This window comes from Octodon degus, unplaced genomic scaffold (genome assembly GCF_000260255.1).
Source record: "Octodon degus isolate 3935 unplaced genomic scaffold, OctDeg1.0 scaffold00059, whole genome shotgun sequence".
Classification (NCBI taxonomy): domain Eukaryota; kingdom Metazoa; phylum Chordata; class Mammalia; order Rodentia; family Octodontidae; genus Octodon; species Octodon degus.
The window spans coordinates 10108779-10126714 of record NW_004524635.1 but is presented as its reverse complement, the minus strand read 5'-3'; the positions used below and the strand labels follow the sequence as shown (position 1 = coordinate 10126714).

The 17936-nt window shown below is 38.5% G+C and overlaps 1 protein-coding gene and 1 pseudogene across 9 annotated transcripts in view; both read right to left on the bottom strand.

Moving 5' to 3' along the window:
• Positions 1 to 17936, bottom strand: part of Rbms3 (RNA binding motif single stranded interacting protein 3) — a 726581-nt gene that overhangs the window by 438466 nt on the left and 270179 nt on the right. The gene's annotated exons all lie outside the window — the stretch shown is intronic.
• Positions 654 to 8293, bottom strand: LOC105742548 (annotated as a pseudogene).

Genomic DNA, 17936 nt, shown 5'->3' with positions numbered 1-17936 from the left:
GAGTACTTTTCTCCTAGTTCTGCTTTGCTTTTTTAGGGTGGCCTTTAATCTTTATCTATAGGACACTGCAGAATATGATATTATACACAGAAACAAGAAACCCCTTCAGAGGATAAGCTTCATGCAACATGTACAGTTGAGAATGGCTCAACATAGTTTTACTGCAAAAAATGTTACACTGACAAACCACATTTTAAAAAAGAGCTTTATTTATTTGTTTATTTGTAGGAAGGGTCTACAGGATGTTCAGGGTCTCACTACTAGAATACACTCGTAGTGATCTGCCTCCCAAGAGCTGGGATTACAGGCACGTGCCACCACACCCAGTCTCAATTTCCCTCCCAGTGTGCCCCAGGGGCGGGCCAGCACCATAGGCCAGGGGATTGAGCCCCCAGTCTCTGAGCCTGCTCGCAGGCACTTTAATCTGCTGAGCTATTTGGCCAGCCCCCCTTTTTTCTGTATTTTAGGGAAGGGTCTAGAGGGTGTTCAGGGTCTCACTACTAGATCAAACTCATAGTGATTCTCCTGTTTACACCTTCCCAAATGCTGGAGTTACAGTCTTGTGCCACCATGCCCAGTCTTAAAAAAAGAATTCTTAGTAGAGAAATGTACACATTTATACTAACCATAGTGTACAACAAAAAGCTGTACACCTAGAATTTAAAGATCACAGGAGTCCCGTCCTGCCCTTGGAAGGCATAGCCTTCCAAGGAAGTTTCTGAAACATTTCAATCTTTTATTTCCTCTACTGAGAAATACTTCTCAGCTAAGTTTAATAAGGCCTTGTACAGAGACTCACTTCCATGGTTCTGTAGAACTTCAGTCTTCTCCAAGCCACTGCATCATTCAATCATCGTACTTCTCAGTTTCACCTAGTTTTCTAGCAGCCTGCAAGATATTTGAAATGGCATCCAGAATAACAAGAATAATTTTCATGTTTTTTGCAGTTTTTTGAACCATGGAGGTCCATCCATGGTTCTCTTACAGCACAGTGAACAAGGTGTACAATCTGTTCAACTTTCCTGACACTTGCATTGTTGGTCACAGCCCACATAGCTTCCTTCTGTATCTTGAAGTCCACCTTTGAGGGAACACTGACCAGGGACAGGACTGATCCATTTTTTACAACCTGCTGTATCTGGTCATGCTGGCCTGCTGTGATGTTTGACATTGTCCATGTGGCTTCCTTCTCAATGCTAGTTTTCGGGTGAGTGAGCAGGCTGGGAAGACAGCAAGTGCTCCTGCATCCCTCGCAATCTGGGTGTATTGATCCATTCCAGTGATGATATTCCCTCTGGCTCTCAGTGTGAGCATCATATGGGCAATTCATTTGATCCCAGAATCTTCCCTAGATATGAGGCACAACTCCGTTTTTATATCCATTTCAATACATGTATTTGGACCATCCAGAAGGTGTGAAAAAGCTCAGCAGGTGTCTGCTAATAGTTTAAGATCATTGTGATGCAGGAGATGAAGCAAAGTAGGAAGAATTTGCTCATCAGCATCAAGCAAGGGTGCAAGATTCTTGTGACAAAGGATTGAAAGTGTCCAGATAAGATCATGTAAGTAGCGGTCTGCTAAAGATGATGTATCGGGAACTGCAAGAACAGCCAAGAGTGGGTCAACTGCACCATATTTGATAGCCAAGTCTCGGAAAACTGAACCATCCCCTGCAGTGTTTCCAAGAGACCAGGTAGCTTGTTCATTGGTATGAGTACAGGGAGATTCCAAGAGACAGAGGAGTTCTGGGATCCCCCTCCACTCATTATAGCAGTGGTATGATCTGATGACCCAGGAGCAATGTTGGCGAGTGTCCAAGTAGACTCACACTGGATGGTACTACAGTCCATTCTGCTCAACAAGGACACAGATTTTGGAATCAAACCCATCCAGATTATCTGGTCTGTCAGGGGCTATTTTTCCTAAGAAAACAGTTTCCTAGCAGCTTGAGTAGCTTGCAGCTGGCTTTCCAGATTATTGCTGGTTGTGCCTTTGATGGTGCATCAGCAGTCCATTTCACAGTGCCCTGATTGTTGGGTCTTCCTGCGGTAGTGAAGTAACATCAGGACGACTTGTGCTCACATTGCTCCTCTGCAGCACGCGGCCAGCCTTCTTAGCTTTCTTCATCTCTATATTAAGTCCTATTCCTCACAGCCTCATCTCTGTGCTGTCTTTTCCCTTGTTCTTGAATCTGTTCAGCTGGGTATCTGGGGAATCGGCATTCTTGTTGGTGCATGTGGTTATGAGGCTAAGAGAGAAAGAAGCTGCAGGCCGGATGATCTTGAAGTGTCCACTGTAGTGGAGCCCAGAAACAGTGTGCCTGGTTCTCCTTTAATGTCTTCCTACTTGAGCTTCTAACTGTAGGAACTAGACCACAAGCCATAGCTTGGTTTTGACAGCTTGGAATTGCACTGATTGTACCACTGTAAGTACAGCGATGTTAGTAGAGGTAATCGGAGGGCTATGGTACCTGTAAAATGCAACATCCAGAGGCAGCTTTGTCTTGTTGCTATGAATCTTATTACTGGATGTGTGTATCATTTTAGGTTTGGGGGACTGTTCTATTCTGTTGCGTTTATCCCTCTGAGGGTATATTTACTCAGCTTAGAAGAGTTATTTGCTCAAAATATATCTCTAAGGGGGTGCCAAATAGGAAAGACACTTTAAAGAGACACACAGTCTGCAGCAGTTCTAGAAGTATACTCTAGGATAAGGAATTATAGGAAGGGTGTTTTTCTAAGGAAATTATCTAAGGAAAACCCACTTTGGAAGGACAGAGCATATAGAAGGGAAGTGGGCAAGCAAGGCTCTGATCACAGACAAAGCACCAGGATGGGTGGCTTCAGCCAAACCTCCGGAGCATAAGTCACATCCCTGGCATTATCACACTCTGAGCAAGGCAGCAGGCTTCCTCTCTTCAGGCAGCAGGCATCTCCTGAGTGTGCGCCACTGCTGGAGAAGAGGGAAAAATATTCCTGGCCTTTTGGACTTTGAGCATGTATATGGAAAGCGTGGCCAGAGAAACATTGGCAAGAAGAATCATACTCCATTCCTGAGAAGGAAACAGAATAGATCAAAGAAGTTCAAGACGAAATGGGCAGATTACTGTGAATGTCCCTTCTAAGTCTTCCCACACTTCTGCCTCTGCTCACATTGGACCCAGGAGGCACAAGAAGACTATCCACACTAAGAGAGAGGCAGTTCCTGCCTAATCCCATTGGGTGAGCTACCTTCATCACAATGTGATGCTGAGACATAAGGTTATTATCTCCAAGCAGAAGTTACTTTGCCTTTTTCTAAAGCTTATTTTCTAAGTTTATTGTATCTGACAGACCCCTTATGATTGTAGCAGAATAATGAAGTGCATAATTTGGAATCTTTAATGTAGCTAATCACTTTCAACATGACTTCAAATTAAAACAAGTTTTCACAAATAATGTATTTTAAACGCAGTATAGTTTTCTCTTGTATTTTATCAAGCACTTGATTAAGCTATAATAAGTAACACATAAAAATGAATTGGTATCATTACATTATTTCTGTAAAAGGCTTTAAAATATGTCATGTGCATGTATCAACTGCCTACAATAAGTGTATTCATTATGCACCACTAACATGGACTAATAGAAAAAAGAAGGCAAAATACTTTAACAAAATATGGTTTCTTTTAAAGGCATGGTTCAGTTTGTTTGTCTGTCTGCTTGTTTGTTAAGTAGCAGTTGGTCCATAAACATGAAGCCTGAAGGGAAGGAACAGCAACATCATGGTTCCCATTGTAAGTCCACAGGATGGGAAGACTGAGGAAAGTCATAGAGGGGAAGGAGAGGGAAATGCCTCCCACTTTATGAGTGTTAAAATGCACAGCATACTCTCAGGGCCCTTGGCATCTCACCAAACTGTAAACCCAGCCAGCAAGCATAGAAGGGTCAGGGTACTTAACTCCTCCTATCTCAGGTAACCAGGGTACAGCGTCTTTATAGTAATCCCCTTGGATTTGCATTTTCAGATTTAGTCATTGCTTTTCTGCCTGGAGATAAAACTGAAGACACAAATGAGAGCTGGGATGGGACAGCAGATCATTTATCGAGCCTGTATGGTCTCTTCTGTAGAGTGTCATTTGTGAAAAACAATAATGCTCTCACTTCCCTAAGACATTGCCTGCAGTCACCAAATGTGTACCCAATTCACAACCAGCATAACTCAAGGTCAAAGAGTGAGATGAACGAGTTCTGATTGCCCCCATCCAGCACCAAGTGGGCTCTCAATACTCACTTGTTTTGTTGAACAGATGAATGAATTGAAATGGACCATTATCAATATTTTAACGGCTCGAGGGCCTAATATCCTGTTAGAGATGATATACTGAAACATTCAGAGTTAATGAAGAACAAAAAGAAATAATAATGGGAAAATAAGTCGGAACAATTTCATTGAATGCGTGCAGTATCTTTTCACTGAGATTTCACTTTCTTAGCTCCCTAACCTTCATATGCTTTATATTAATGCCAGCAATCTGCGCAAAGCTCTGTACCAATCATGTCATTCTTCAGCTCAAAACTGTCTTCTTCTCTTTCTTTCTTCTCTTTCTTTCTTTCTCTTAAAGAGTAATTCAAACTCTTTAATATGGAGGTCAAGTTCCTGGAATGTATGAGTCTAAATCATCTTTTCCATAACCTCTTCATCTCTTGCAAGCCTCCCCCATCAAATGACATATATTTCCCTATAGACCTGTAACTTACTTTGAATCCCATTTTCTTTTTTCAAAAAAAAAAAAAAAATTCCTCAATCATCTGTTTTCCTTTCCAAAATGTTACTTCACAAAGTCTAGACTAAAATTCTCTCCTTTATGTTGCCTTTCTCGCCTGCATAACAATACAGGCTCCTGTCCCAGGTCTCCCATCACAACAGTCTTGTTTTATTCTGTGGCCGGCCGTGCTTCCACTCAAAAGTTCTTTCAAAGCATGGAGATTGAATATAATGTGATAACTGCCTATTACTCTCATACATGACAGGTTGGCTGCTACTGTTTATAAATCTGAACTGATTTCTTGAATTCTGAATTTTCAATTTTTTTATTAATTTTTTGAGAAACAAATAGCAATGATACAGCTTCAAAACCAATTAGAACAGTTTCAATAATTAATACATTGCGTGTTAATTATTGAAAATGCCGTACCAATTTGGTTTGAAACTGTCTCATTGCTATTTGTTTCTCAATAAAATTATGGAAAAAAATTGAATTAGATGCTGCAGAAATTAAAAAAGATAATTAATATATTACATGTTGATGTCTTCATAGTGGTTATTCCTAGTACAAGATGCAGACATGATATCCTGTCCACAAACACTATTAGTACAAATCTTTCTTCTCATTGAATTAAGAGAAAGTAGCTGTATAACTATCCTAACTATTTAGTATACACAAATACAAAATAGTCCTTCATTTGTGTCCCCTTTTTTAGTTTAGTTTTATCAGAGAAGGGTATTTCATTGCCATGTAAATATAGTAGGTGCATGAATTCAGCAAAATAATCCAATATAGTCCAGTAGTCCATAATAGTAGTGGGTTATCCATAGGACTGGCAATATCAGAAATTGTTGACTTGAGCCTTTTACAGCTCAGCATATTAGTATAGCTTTACTTTTCATACCTCGTTATTATACTTTTCTGCTGGATCATTAAAGCAAAGATAAAACAAGAACTATATAACAAAATTTGTAGCTTTTGGATCTGATAAGGTCAGTGAAATCCCCTCAGGATATATCCTGAAATCCTGTGCCTCAGATTGTAGATCCTTTGTCAGTGTCAACCATGTGGATGAATCACAGCCATTGCTTGACCAATTTGCTCTCTGTAGAAGCCTGAGAGAATGCTTTCTCTCCATGTGACTCTCCTTAGGCACACTGCATCATTGATCACTTTCCTCTGTGGCCCCACAATCTTCTTGATCAGAAAATTTGGGACATTGCTCAGTTACAGGATATTACAGTACAGGTTCTCCTATGTTCTGAGTCCTCACTGACCTTGGAAGGCTAGGCCCAAAGTGTTGGTTGTCGTTATGACCCTCCTTTTTCTCTAATGTTTGGTCTGCAAACCTAAGATGATAGCCCTCCAGAAGAGGAGCTTAATGATATTACTACCCTCTGACACAGGCATTTGAGCTATGATTTAGTAAGGAGAACCTGGCATGAAGAGGAAACTGAGTCAAAGGTTACCTGCAAATCATTGCCTAACAGTGTGATTCCAAACTTGGGCTGCACAAGCACTTGTAATTGAGTATACTTAATATCTAAACAAAACTAATAAGATATAGGAAATTTTCTTTGTGTGATCTATTTAGTAACTAGACAACTAAGGATATATTCTTCACCATTTTATAAGAACTTATGGGTTAGATATTTCACAGATATTAAAATATTCAATGTAGGGCCGCAAGACAGCTCAGTGGACTGAGCACCTGTTTAAGCAAGCACACGGACCAGGGTTCAATCCCGGCACCACACACTGTGCTGGCTTTGTCCCTGGGCACACTGAGCCGGCCTCCAAGATCAGGCATGGTGGTGCATTCCTATAATCTTAGCGCTGGGAAGACTGAAAACAGGAGGATTACTGTAAGTCTGAGCTGCTAAATGAGACCCTGTACCAACTACATTAAAAAAATGTACTTGACAACCCTCTGAAGCAGATAAAATTCACATCAGCCTTATTTTTTAATAAAAACAAACAAACAACTGAGCCTTGCAGTAGCACGTTAACTTACCCACAATTTCACAGCTAGTCAGTGTGCTGTAAGATTTGGAATTTAGGAGCTTGCAACTTTTACCACTTATATCTTTCTGTAGAACACAACACTCCAAGACACAAAAGGTGCAAAGAGAACATATGTATGTTGCATTTCTATTTGGGGTTACCACCTCTCAGGAATTAACAATATCTTCTTGTTTTCCATATAGGGTTTCCCTTTCTTTCCCTTCCTTTCCCTTCTCTTCTCTTCTCTTCCCTTTCTTTTCCTGTTCTTTTTTTCCTTTCTTTTCCTTTTCTCTAGTCAATATTCAATAGAAGTCACTGGAGAGAAAGCTTCAAAGAAAAGCCATATGAATAGCACCTCTGTTCTTCACTTTTTGCTTAGAGATGACGGCTGATGTGTTTTATTACCAATTAACTTTATACTCAGTGTGCTTTAAAGAGAAATAAAACACCTCCTCTGCATACCTCTGGGATTGCAGAAATCAAAAGAAAGGGAGACAAGGCCATTTTCAGAGTCATGCTGCAGGGAAGAGTCTGGAGCACAAAGACTATTTTTATTAAAGGTATGCATTTTTTAATCCATACCCTGACTGCAAATGAACAGTTCAGTCAATAAGAATGTGACAATTTGCATCTTACAGCAAACACCATGAAACTTTGGAACAATACCTATGGCTTCCAAAATGATCAGAAATGTGAAACATTGAAATAACAGTCTTGAGTTATATATTTTCCCCACAGTGCTCTGAGAAGAGTCACTCACTAACTACAAAAAAAGTGAACATTTATTTCATTCCCAAAGCACTTGTGTTTGTGTCAAAGTTTTTAACTTCCATCTTAATATTCAGAAGGTCATTCTTTAACTTGAATCATTTTTCCAATTATTATTTGTCATTCAACACGGCAAGCAAATGTGTCAGGCAATGCTTTGTGTTTTTAACCTTTTATGGCCTTGAGCAGGTTTTATTTACTAACTCCTTCTCATCAACAGGAGGCAACTGTAGGAGCAGCAGGCCCCAAGTCTGCAGAAATGAATGGAAAGAAAGCTTTGCAAAGTTTTCGGGAGCAAAGAGCTTCGGTTCCCTCACTGAAATCATGTTATCTGTGTCAAGAGTTCCTTTTAGCTCTCTTGAAATATTGAATGTTCACAGAACATTCAAGAAATAGATTTTGATAATTCTTTTATATTTAAATTGTTGGGTTACTTTTAAAATATTTTCAAAGTAAAAAGTGTTTATGTTTTCTCAGTATCTTCATATTAATACTCTTGGTTTTATATCAGCAGGCATATTTCCTACAACAAAAAACCCGTTATGAATTACTGAATTTAAAATAAATACACTTCAAATACACATACATGATTCAGCCTGCTTCTTTTCTTTATCTCCACAGTATCTTCACAGTTTTTAAAGCTTCTACCAAAAACTTCCAGAAGCATCAAGGTTGTAGAAACCTGGTACTATCTATTCTTGTTCTATTGCTGGAAACAAACCAACTTGCAGATTTAGCACCTAATTTTATTATATTTTACCACTGTATGGCCATGTTCGTCGACAATTCATAATACTTTACCCTAAGTTTCTGATCATTTTCATAGGATATCATGTGTTGAATTAAAATTGAATCACCTTTTTAATAGGAAACAAAAGAAATTATAGCCAAATCTCAAAAGATTCATATGCCAATCAAAACATGATTGACAAGATGCTAAATTCATCTCTGTGTTGAGGCTTTCTTACCTCAGTGAATTTGCCTCTCCTGTGTCTCTTTCCTTCCCCTCTGGCTGCCCTGTAAGATTTTAATCCTGTCTCTAGCGTAACACTCCAGGAGGAAGAGACTATAATGCGTCTGAATCATGTACTGCCAAGTAATCACTCTCTTCCCTGAGCTGAGGTCTGGGTACCACAGGGTGAGTACAGCAGAGACCTTATTTGTCACTAGTGGTCCGTGGTCTGTCCTCAATTCCTAGTCTGTGCTGCAGTTCGGCTGAGGCCACTGAAGAAGTTCTCTCAGAGAGACAGAAAGCAGAAGGATGTGCGTTACTTCCAGAGCAAAAAGGAGAAAAGCACCAGTGATATTTCCATTTCCTCCTTCCCTTGAACAGTGTGACGCAGGAAGGCACTTACTGAAATATGCAGGGTTGCCATATAAAATACATAACTCTCATTTAAATGGAAAATTTACATAAAGTAGCAAATAACTGTTAGTGTAACCATGTCCCAAATATGACACCAAACATGTTTACAATAAAATTATTACACAAAATTATACTATTAAGCCATGTTATACTATAATATATACTGCTATATCTTTTATAGTATATGCTAAATTAGCATGTATTTCCACAATATACTGAAAACATATAGTACTATATATTGATTTGTTCGAACATTTTGAACTTCAATTAAAAGTTAAACACTTTAATATAATTCAGTCCAAATATTGCAGGTAAAATATTTATACTAAAAATATGTGTTTGCTTGGCATTTAGGTTGGGTATCCTGTGTTTTATTTTTTAAATATATGTAACTCTGTGATATGTGACATGTCAAGGTGAAAAGAATTAATTCTCTGATTTACAAGACAGAAGAAAGTATCTGTTGGTCCATATGGGATCTTGGTTTGATGACAACTAAAACTTTTTTTGGCTGGTTTCACTGAAATTACTGAAAGGTTACTCTGCAGAAAGGACACTGTACTGATTCAGAAAAAAAAACAGTGGAAGATAAAATTGAAAAAATGGGAGGCAATCAGACATTTGGAAGTTTTACCTGACTGAATAGGTATTTTGAATTCATTCTGGAATACTGGGAGGGAGTAAGTATTGAAGGATGGAAACTGACACCACAAGAACTGATCGATTTTATGTTTGATTGTGGTTTGGTTGCTGGTTTGTTAGTTTGTTTGTGTTTATGCCAAGGTATAACACAGCTAGAATGAACAAAAAATAAATAATCGGATAAGAAAGCAGGATGTGATAAGGCCTTCCCTCAGGGAACTGATTTGTTGGGGTAACAGCTTTAGACGGGAGAGTTTTTGACCTGTTGTGCTTTGAATTTGAAACATGTTCGGAGGCTGAGCTTGGAAAAGTAATGATCACAGAACTCTGCAGTCGACTTGTCAGGAGATGGTGTTGGGCGTGCTCAGGAAGGGCGGGTCTTCCCACCCTGCTCCTCCCTTCCCTCTCTGCTGTTGGCCCCCATGAGGTGAGCAGCTTGGCCCCCCATTGGGCCCTGCTGCACCATTTTTTTCCTGGGAGCCGATACCATGGGCCGTAAGCACTAGCCGAAAGAAAGCTGCCCTCCTAAACACTGGAGAGTTGGGTGTTTTGTCCTAGTGACAGGAAAGTCAGTAAGATACTAACTGAATTATAAGAGCCAAGTTGTTTTTTTTTTTTTTTTTTTTTTTTTCCTCTTTGTGACCTGGCACAGGTGCAAGTCTTATTAAATATTTTATACTTTCCTGCCAACTTGAAATATCCTTTTTAATGGTTTTAGAAATTATTCTGTACATATTTCTTTTCTTGAATATTCTTTGAGCCCCAAAGACCATGAATAGAGGGAGGAAAGCAGTCTTTTGCCCCAACTCTATCTCTGTAAGCCAAGAGCCAAGACATTCCTTATACTTCAAAGAAATCCAGATTTTGTTAAGATCCACCAAATAAGGACAAATGTAGGCGCTGGGAAAGGAAAGGCTAGGAGAAAATCAGCAGAAAGAAAATATAAAGAGGGGCTGTCCTGGAGAGCTCAGTTGTTTAAAGTGCTGCTTGGGCAAATGCAGTGAGGCGCAGAGGACCGCAGTTCAATTCCCACCTCCAGACACTAGGCCAGCCCTGCCCTTAAGACATCCCAGAAGTAACCAAAACAACAATAACAATAACAAAGAAACAAAAACAAAACAAAACAAAAACCAGAAACAAAACAAAACAAAAAAACTCTCAAATTTTAAGGGCGGGCCAAATAGCTCAGCGGATTAAAGCACCTGCAGCAGGCTCAGGGGCTGGGGGTTCGATCCTTGGGCCTGCCGTGCCAGCACCACTCCGAGAGTGCACTGAGAAGGTGATTGAGACTGGACATGGTGACGGGCACCTGTAATCCCAGGTCTCGGGAGGCTGTAAACAGGCAGATCACTATGAGTCCGATCTAGTAGTGAAACTCTGAACACTGTGTAGATCCTTCCCTAAAAACAAAATAAAACATATTCATAGAAAAGAGACGAGAAATAAAAAGAGAGAAATAAGATGAGGGGGATATGCTAAGTACATTGTTTTGTTGAACAGCATAATGAAAACTGCCATTCACAATATCTTCATGACTTTTTGGCTGGCATTAATAATGAAGGGCAAATTCTACACAAAAGATAGAGGGTGCAGACTAATAAAGATAAAAGTCAGCCAAGGTTTTATATCTAAGTACAGTAAAATTTGTTTTTACTCAGGGATATTTTACAAGACTTCTAGGAAGAGTTAGTACCTTCAGGTGTTCTGAATTTGCAAACATCAGGATTTCTCATTCACCTAGAAAAAGATGCTGAAATCTCTTGAGACACTTTCAGTTTCAAGGTCTAAAAAGTCAAATGCAAAGGGACATCCATTGCCTTGTTTCTGAGCAAAGCACTGCTAAACCCCAAGGTGAAACGCACCCAGACTAGCTAAATAGCACCCACTTGCAAAGCGTGAGCATTGAGATACCTGTCCAGACAAATTCACACTTTGTCAAAAATTTGGTTCCAGCTTTTTCAAATAACATATATTTCCTTTCTAAACTGAAGTAAAATTTCAAGTTTCTTTTACTAAAAAGCTGATACCAGGTGTTTTTGTTTGTGTTAGAGACATAGAGAAGTTTTGAAGCAAGAACTTTCCTATTGTTTACTGCCTCTGGAGCATTTTTCATACACACCGAACGGGTAAGTTAGAGTCAGACAGTAACTGACACTGCGTAAGGAAGCGAGGTGACAGACGCAGATGATTTTGTCACAGCGTATCTGAGCTTGGATTCTCGCTCTGCCTCATACTCGCCACGTGTTCTCTAACTTCCCTGTGCTCATTCTCATTTGCAAAATGAACAATGATGAAAAAGAAACATTTTTACTACCTAGGGTTGTCGTGAAGATCAAGTGGTGAGCTATAAACATAATGATAGCTACACAACATGTAAATGTTTCCTGTCAGCAACAGACTACATATATAACAGTGATACCGTAAGATCAGATGCCCTAGTGCTGCTTTGGAGAGCCACACCGATTGATATTCGGATAATAATGAAATTATTTAATTTTACATTTCTTTGAATGTATCCTTATTGTCAAGAGACTTTTGTTAAATCATACATAATACCTATCAAGTACTAATATATGTTTTAAAATTGTTCTTATTTTTTAGTATATTGTCATTACACAACTTATTCCCATGAAACTTGTTAATCATTGAAAAGAATTTTCTGTAGGAAAACTTACATTAGTGGAAGACTTCAAAATGTCCCAGAAGGTTATATTTAGAGTGTCATTGTATGAACACCGTGTGAACTGAGTACTAAAGATGGTTGCAGTCAGCCCTACAAACTTCCTCTGCTTTCTTGAAGAACTAATCAAACCCTAATTGTACAACAATGTAGACTCAAATTTATGAAATGCATCCACTTCTGAGAAAGACCAAAGAACACCTTCATTGTCAGTGGCCACAACAACTAAAAAGATAAGAAAAGTTATCCTTCCTTATGTTTATGACTCAGTTACACAGTGAGATACTACATGTCCACTAAAATAATGACATTTTTCTGTATGTGCTAAAGCAATACCCACAGTGTACAGTTAATTAAAAAAACAACCTATAAAGCTTATTTATAACACTGTATAAATAAGTCACAGACAATTTGAGAGGAGACAGAATTGTAATGTTACATATAGCCTAGATCTTGTTCATGGGTGAGTTACCATTGCAGTCTTCAAACCAAAGCAGAAATGCCTGTTTCGTTAAGATTGTGAGAATTTGAATCTCCTGGCTAAAAAATTTAATACTTCCATGAGAGTATCTATTAGTTCATGAGATATTTTAATATTTTATTGAAAGGATCTGCATCATCACAATTTTATTATCTCTTTTTTTTCTAGACATTTTTCCCTTAAGAGACATACTTTTGCTGTTTCTCATCTTGTTATAAAGCAATGAATTGTTTACAAGTGAACCATAGAGTATTATGAAAATGGAATTATTTCTACACTATACTCTATACAATTTTAAAATCATAGTCATATCATGCTGAATGCTTTATAGGTTGTTTTTTAATTAACTGTACACTGTGGGTATTATTTTAGCACATATAGATAAATGACATGTTAGTGGACATGAAGTATCTCACTGTATAAATAAGTCACAGTGTGCATACATTTTATTTCCTGTTGAAAGTTCTTTGGTCTTCTCCCTTTTGTTAATATCATAAACACTGTTATAATAAATATCCCTCTAAATAATAGCTTTACCTATTTGTCTAAATATTCCCTTAGAATAAGTTGCTAGAAATGAGAATTTCATTATTAAAATGTAGAGACTTTCATAGCCTTATGACAAAGCATTGGTATGGTCCCCGCAGAGGTCTTCACCAGCCCCACCAGGGAGTGCAGTTTGGGGTTGGTGTTACACAGGCAGGGACCAACCCCTGGGTCCATTGCCTGTGTCTGCAAATTTACAAAAGTGATTGGAATGTAACCACACAATTGTTCTAAATGTTGCCAATGTGCTGTAGTGAAGGACATTTTTAGAGGGCATATAGTATATGGACCTGAAACATTTACTATTTGACCTTCGCATAAAAGGTTCCATTCTTCTGTTATAATGATCTGTCATCAACACACACGTATGCACACACACACACACACACACACACACACACACACACACATTCGCATGCGCAAAGAGGTGAGTTTTCTTTAGGTTGTTTTTTTTTTAATTTAAGTGTGCATTCCACAGTGAAATTCCTCATCATTGAAGTGCACTACTAATCCTACAAGAAATGATAAAAACTGAGCCTTACTCCTTCATCCCATAGAAAGATAATTGACATCCAGAGAAAAATGATCAGAGAAAATTATGGCTGCTGCAATCAGTTTAGGTCCATGGACCTTCAGTTCAGTGATCTTTCTGCTATAGCCAACTGCTTCTGTAGAGAAGCTTGCTGATAGGCAAAATAAACAGATGAGCTTTTGGCCAACATCTGCTGAGGTTCAGCTCTGCAGGATTTCCCAAGGAAACACTGGCTGACGTGATTTCAGCATCAGTGAAGTGAAACTGGAAAATATGAAAATGAGTTCACAAAGGAGCCCTAAGCTTTTTTCTCCCCTCTGGTTTTCTTCTGTTATCTTTCTTCCTAGTCCTTACTCATCCTTTTTGTGAAACTAAACACTTGAAAAAGAAAAGTAGTTTACTCCTGTATAAAATCTTTAGCCTGTTTTTATGATTTGATTGCTGTATAAAGATATAACATATGACAGAACTTAATCAATTTTTCTCTTCTGCCTGTGGTACAGTTCTATCGGCAAATTGGTTTATACTTTTCTCGTAAAAATTGCATTACTGTTAAGTACTTACTAAAATTATCATCACAGTAAAGCATTAAATATCGGTGAAATGGTGAAGTTATGTGACACCAGAATCCTTCTAACACCAAAAATCCTTCTAACACTGATGGTTATCCTCATTTCACAGTAGCTGTACGTATTCCAATAAAACAGTATTACTATTCTCAAAAATAGGCAGGATTTTGAAAATAAACAAATTATTTCAAAAATGAGATTATAGAATGAATCTTAAGAAACAAATGGCAACATTTCTGTGCCCAAGTAGTATATTATGTGTTTTGGAATCCGTTTATTCACTTTTAAATGTGAGTTGCTGAATCATCCTTGATTTCTTTCTAAAATATTAAAAAAAAAAAAAAAAAAAAACTCCATTGCTTACAGCTCTGGAATTACAGGCATGCACCACCACACCCAGTCTCGGTGGGCGGCTCAGTGTGCCCGAGAGCGGAACTGGCACAGTATGTGGTGCCAGGGATTGAACCCTGGTCCCTGGGCTTGCCTAAGCAGGTGCTCAGTCCGCAGAGCTATCTTCCCAAACCAGAACATGTAAACCTTTACCTGGTGTGTTTCACAGATCTGGGGCTTATCTTCTGATAGTAACACTCAGCCCTGATCTTGCACTTGCCTTTCCGGCGTCTTGGAGAAATGTGGACCCGGAGAAACACAGATTTCAGTTTCTTCCAGTGTCCACAGATGGTGGCCTCTTTCCTCTGCCACTTTCTGTAAACTTTGCATCACTGAAAGAAGTGACAGAATATGAGAGGTTCCTTCCCACTGTGAGTATATTGGTGTCTTATTACTTCTCTTAAACTTCAATAATTTAAAAATTATTTCTATTGTTGCTGAAAATTCTGTTGGACTATTAAATTCTCCTCAGCAATGATGGGAAACAGTGTTTTAGAGATTATTTTCTGATCTTTTCTCTAACAGCAAGAAAAGAAGCTGGACTCTGACATAAATGCTCTTGGGTATTGGTGAAATAAAAAAAAATCAAATTTTACAGCTGTCAGCTAACTCAGAAATGGCTCAAAAATTATTAGAAATAACAGAGTACTTAACAGGAAGAAAACTGGCACTTCCCTTGCTATTTAAATATAAAATGATTTTTGGGGTGGCAAAAATATCACTCACATTTAAGTAAGAGACAGGAAAAAGGAAAGTAAATGTATTACTATGAAAAGAAATCATTTTATTTTATACGTGTTTTGCCTTAAAAGAACTATTTTTATTTTCTGAAATATTATTATCTTCCTTTAAAATAATTTATTATTCACTCAATAAATGCTAGAGTGTGTTTCAGATCCTGTGATATACAGTATCTGAATCAGACAGAAGGCTTTCTCCTCATGGAGTTTACATATTACAAGAAAGACAAACAACCAAAGAAAGAAATAGAAACACATGTTCATAGTCATTTAAAAAAAAAAAAAAAAGAAATGGAACAGGACTTGCAAATTTTAGCTGGCTTGGCCTGGGAACCTTTCACTGTAACCAACTCTTTTGAAGAACTTTGTAGAAGAACAAGCAGCGAGCATGAAGCCTAAGAAAGACTGCCTTGGTAGTAGAGCACACAGTAAACCCAAAGGCGTGGCAGTACAAGGCAAGGTGAGGGCAAGACAGTAAAGCACTCAGGGAGCAGGTGCGGGGTGCTCCACAGACACCTCCTGGTCACTGCTAAGGCCTTCCTTTTCAACTTGTGTGAGACAGGAGTTCACCGGAGAAGTCCTGAGGAGTGACATGACCTATCTTACATTCAACGGGATATCTGAGGTTGTCAGTTGTGCAGAGAAAAAACAAAACAAGAGAAGAAACAGGGGATCAAGTTAAGAGGCAGCTGCCATGCCCCAGTAAGAGACCCTAGTGCTTGGACCAGGGGATGGCTAAGGAGGTGATAAAATGAGACAACAAGACAAGGTGGGTTTTCTACTATATTTTAGGGCCAGCAAGCTTTGATTTTCTGCACTGAGTTAGGGAGGGCCAGGATAAAGAATGAGATCAGGTGAAGCTGACATTTTTTATGTAAACCATTAAAACATCCATTTACTAAGAAGATAGGAAAGCTCTCAAGAGAAGCAGATTATGGAATTAAAACCAGTAACTTAGTTTGGGAAGGAGAACCAGAACTTTGGTTTGGACTCATTAGAGAGGAATGTTGGTCATTAAGTGGAATTTTTTATGGCTGTTGGGAGTGAAAGATGCTGCATTTCTGGGGAAATGTCCAAATACTAAATATAATTTTTGGTATTTTTCCATATACAGATGTTATTGAAATGCATATTCTGAAATCATTTAGTTTCTAGTAGTTTATAATTTTGTTCTACTCACCCAAAGTTGTTTTAGGTGACATCAAGGGTAGTCCTGGTTGGGCCCCATTTGGGTACCTGAGGGTCACACAATGGTGAGGCTCTCTTCTATTTCTCGGGTTACTTGCTTGACATCACATGTAAGCATGTGCATCTGAATCAAAATTGCTAATATTTGCTTAACATCAATAATACAGTTTAGGAGAGTAGTGAAACAATGCCAAGAATCTCACAGAACGTGAAGAAATAACTCTCAGGGTTAAATCTAGATGAGTTCAGGCTCATCTCTGCTCTCTCTGCAGCCAACAACATGCAGACCACAGCAGTACAGTCCTGTGCTCGTGGCCCCACCTAGAGTGCAGCCCTGGGACACTGAGGAGGTCCTCACTGCCAGCAGTCACTTCCAGCTTGCACCTCCTTTACCTAAACAAAGTAACTTACTTATTGCAGTTATGCCATCTGTACAATGGGAGCTATAATTTTATACATGTCGAGTGTTTGCTACAGAAGTATATTCAGAATAGGTTTGGACAGACTCATCCCAGATCTGAGCATAGACCAGAAGCACAGTGAATGCTAGATAGTACAAACTAGTAGAATTACATCACACACTACTAATACAAACATATGAAACATATGAACTATTCATATTAAGCACTGATAATTAATGAATCTTAGTTATGTAGAATACAGCCTCAGGTAGCAGAGTCAAATGAAAGGAGTGAATTAATTTCCTCCTCAAAAGTTCAATACAACTAATATACAAACACATTTTAAAATGTAAAGAAGGGCCAGGGAGATAGCTCAGTGCAATAAGTACTTGCCTGGCAAGCACAAGGTTCTGAGTTCAATCTCCGGTACTTAATGGAAAAACAAAAACAAAAACAAAAAAAATGTAAAGAAGATTTCCTTTGTCACATAGAACAAGAAAGCATGCGTGTAAAGATTACAGGTTATAGCCTTATTATGTGTCAGATCAGAAATCCTTATTGGTTTGGAAGTTGTTTGTTTAATGAAGAGATGGGCTATAAGGCAAACGCTTAACACTGTGTAGTCTGTGGAGAGACATTAAAAGAAATTTTGGTTGAAATGAAAAATAAAGATTATATATTTAGTAGTTCACTTAAAACACTTTAGGGATAGTTTTAAACTATATTTCCCTATACCTGCCAAAGATACCTAGAAAAAAAGGGACGGAATGTTCCCAGAGGCAGGTAGGTGAGGCCTAGGAAGAATGCTAAAATTAGGAGTGTAGCAAGCCTGAGATCCAACCAAAGGAGAAGAAGAAGATGAAGAAGGAGGAAGAGGAGAAG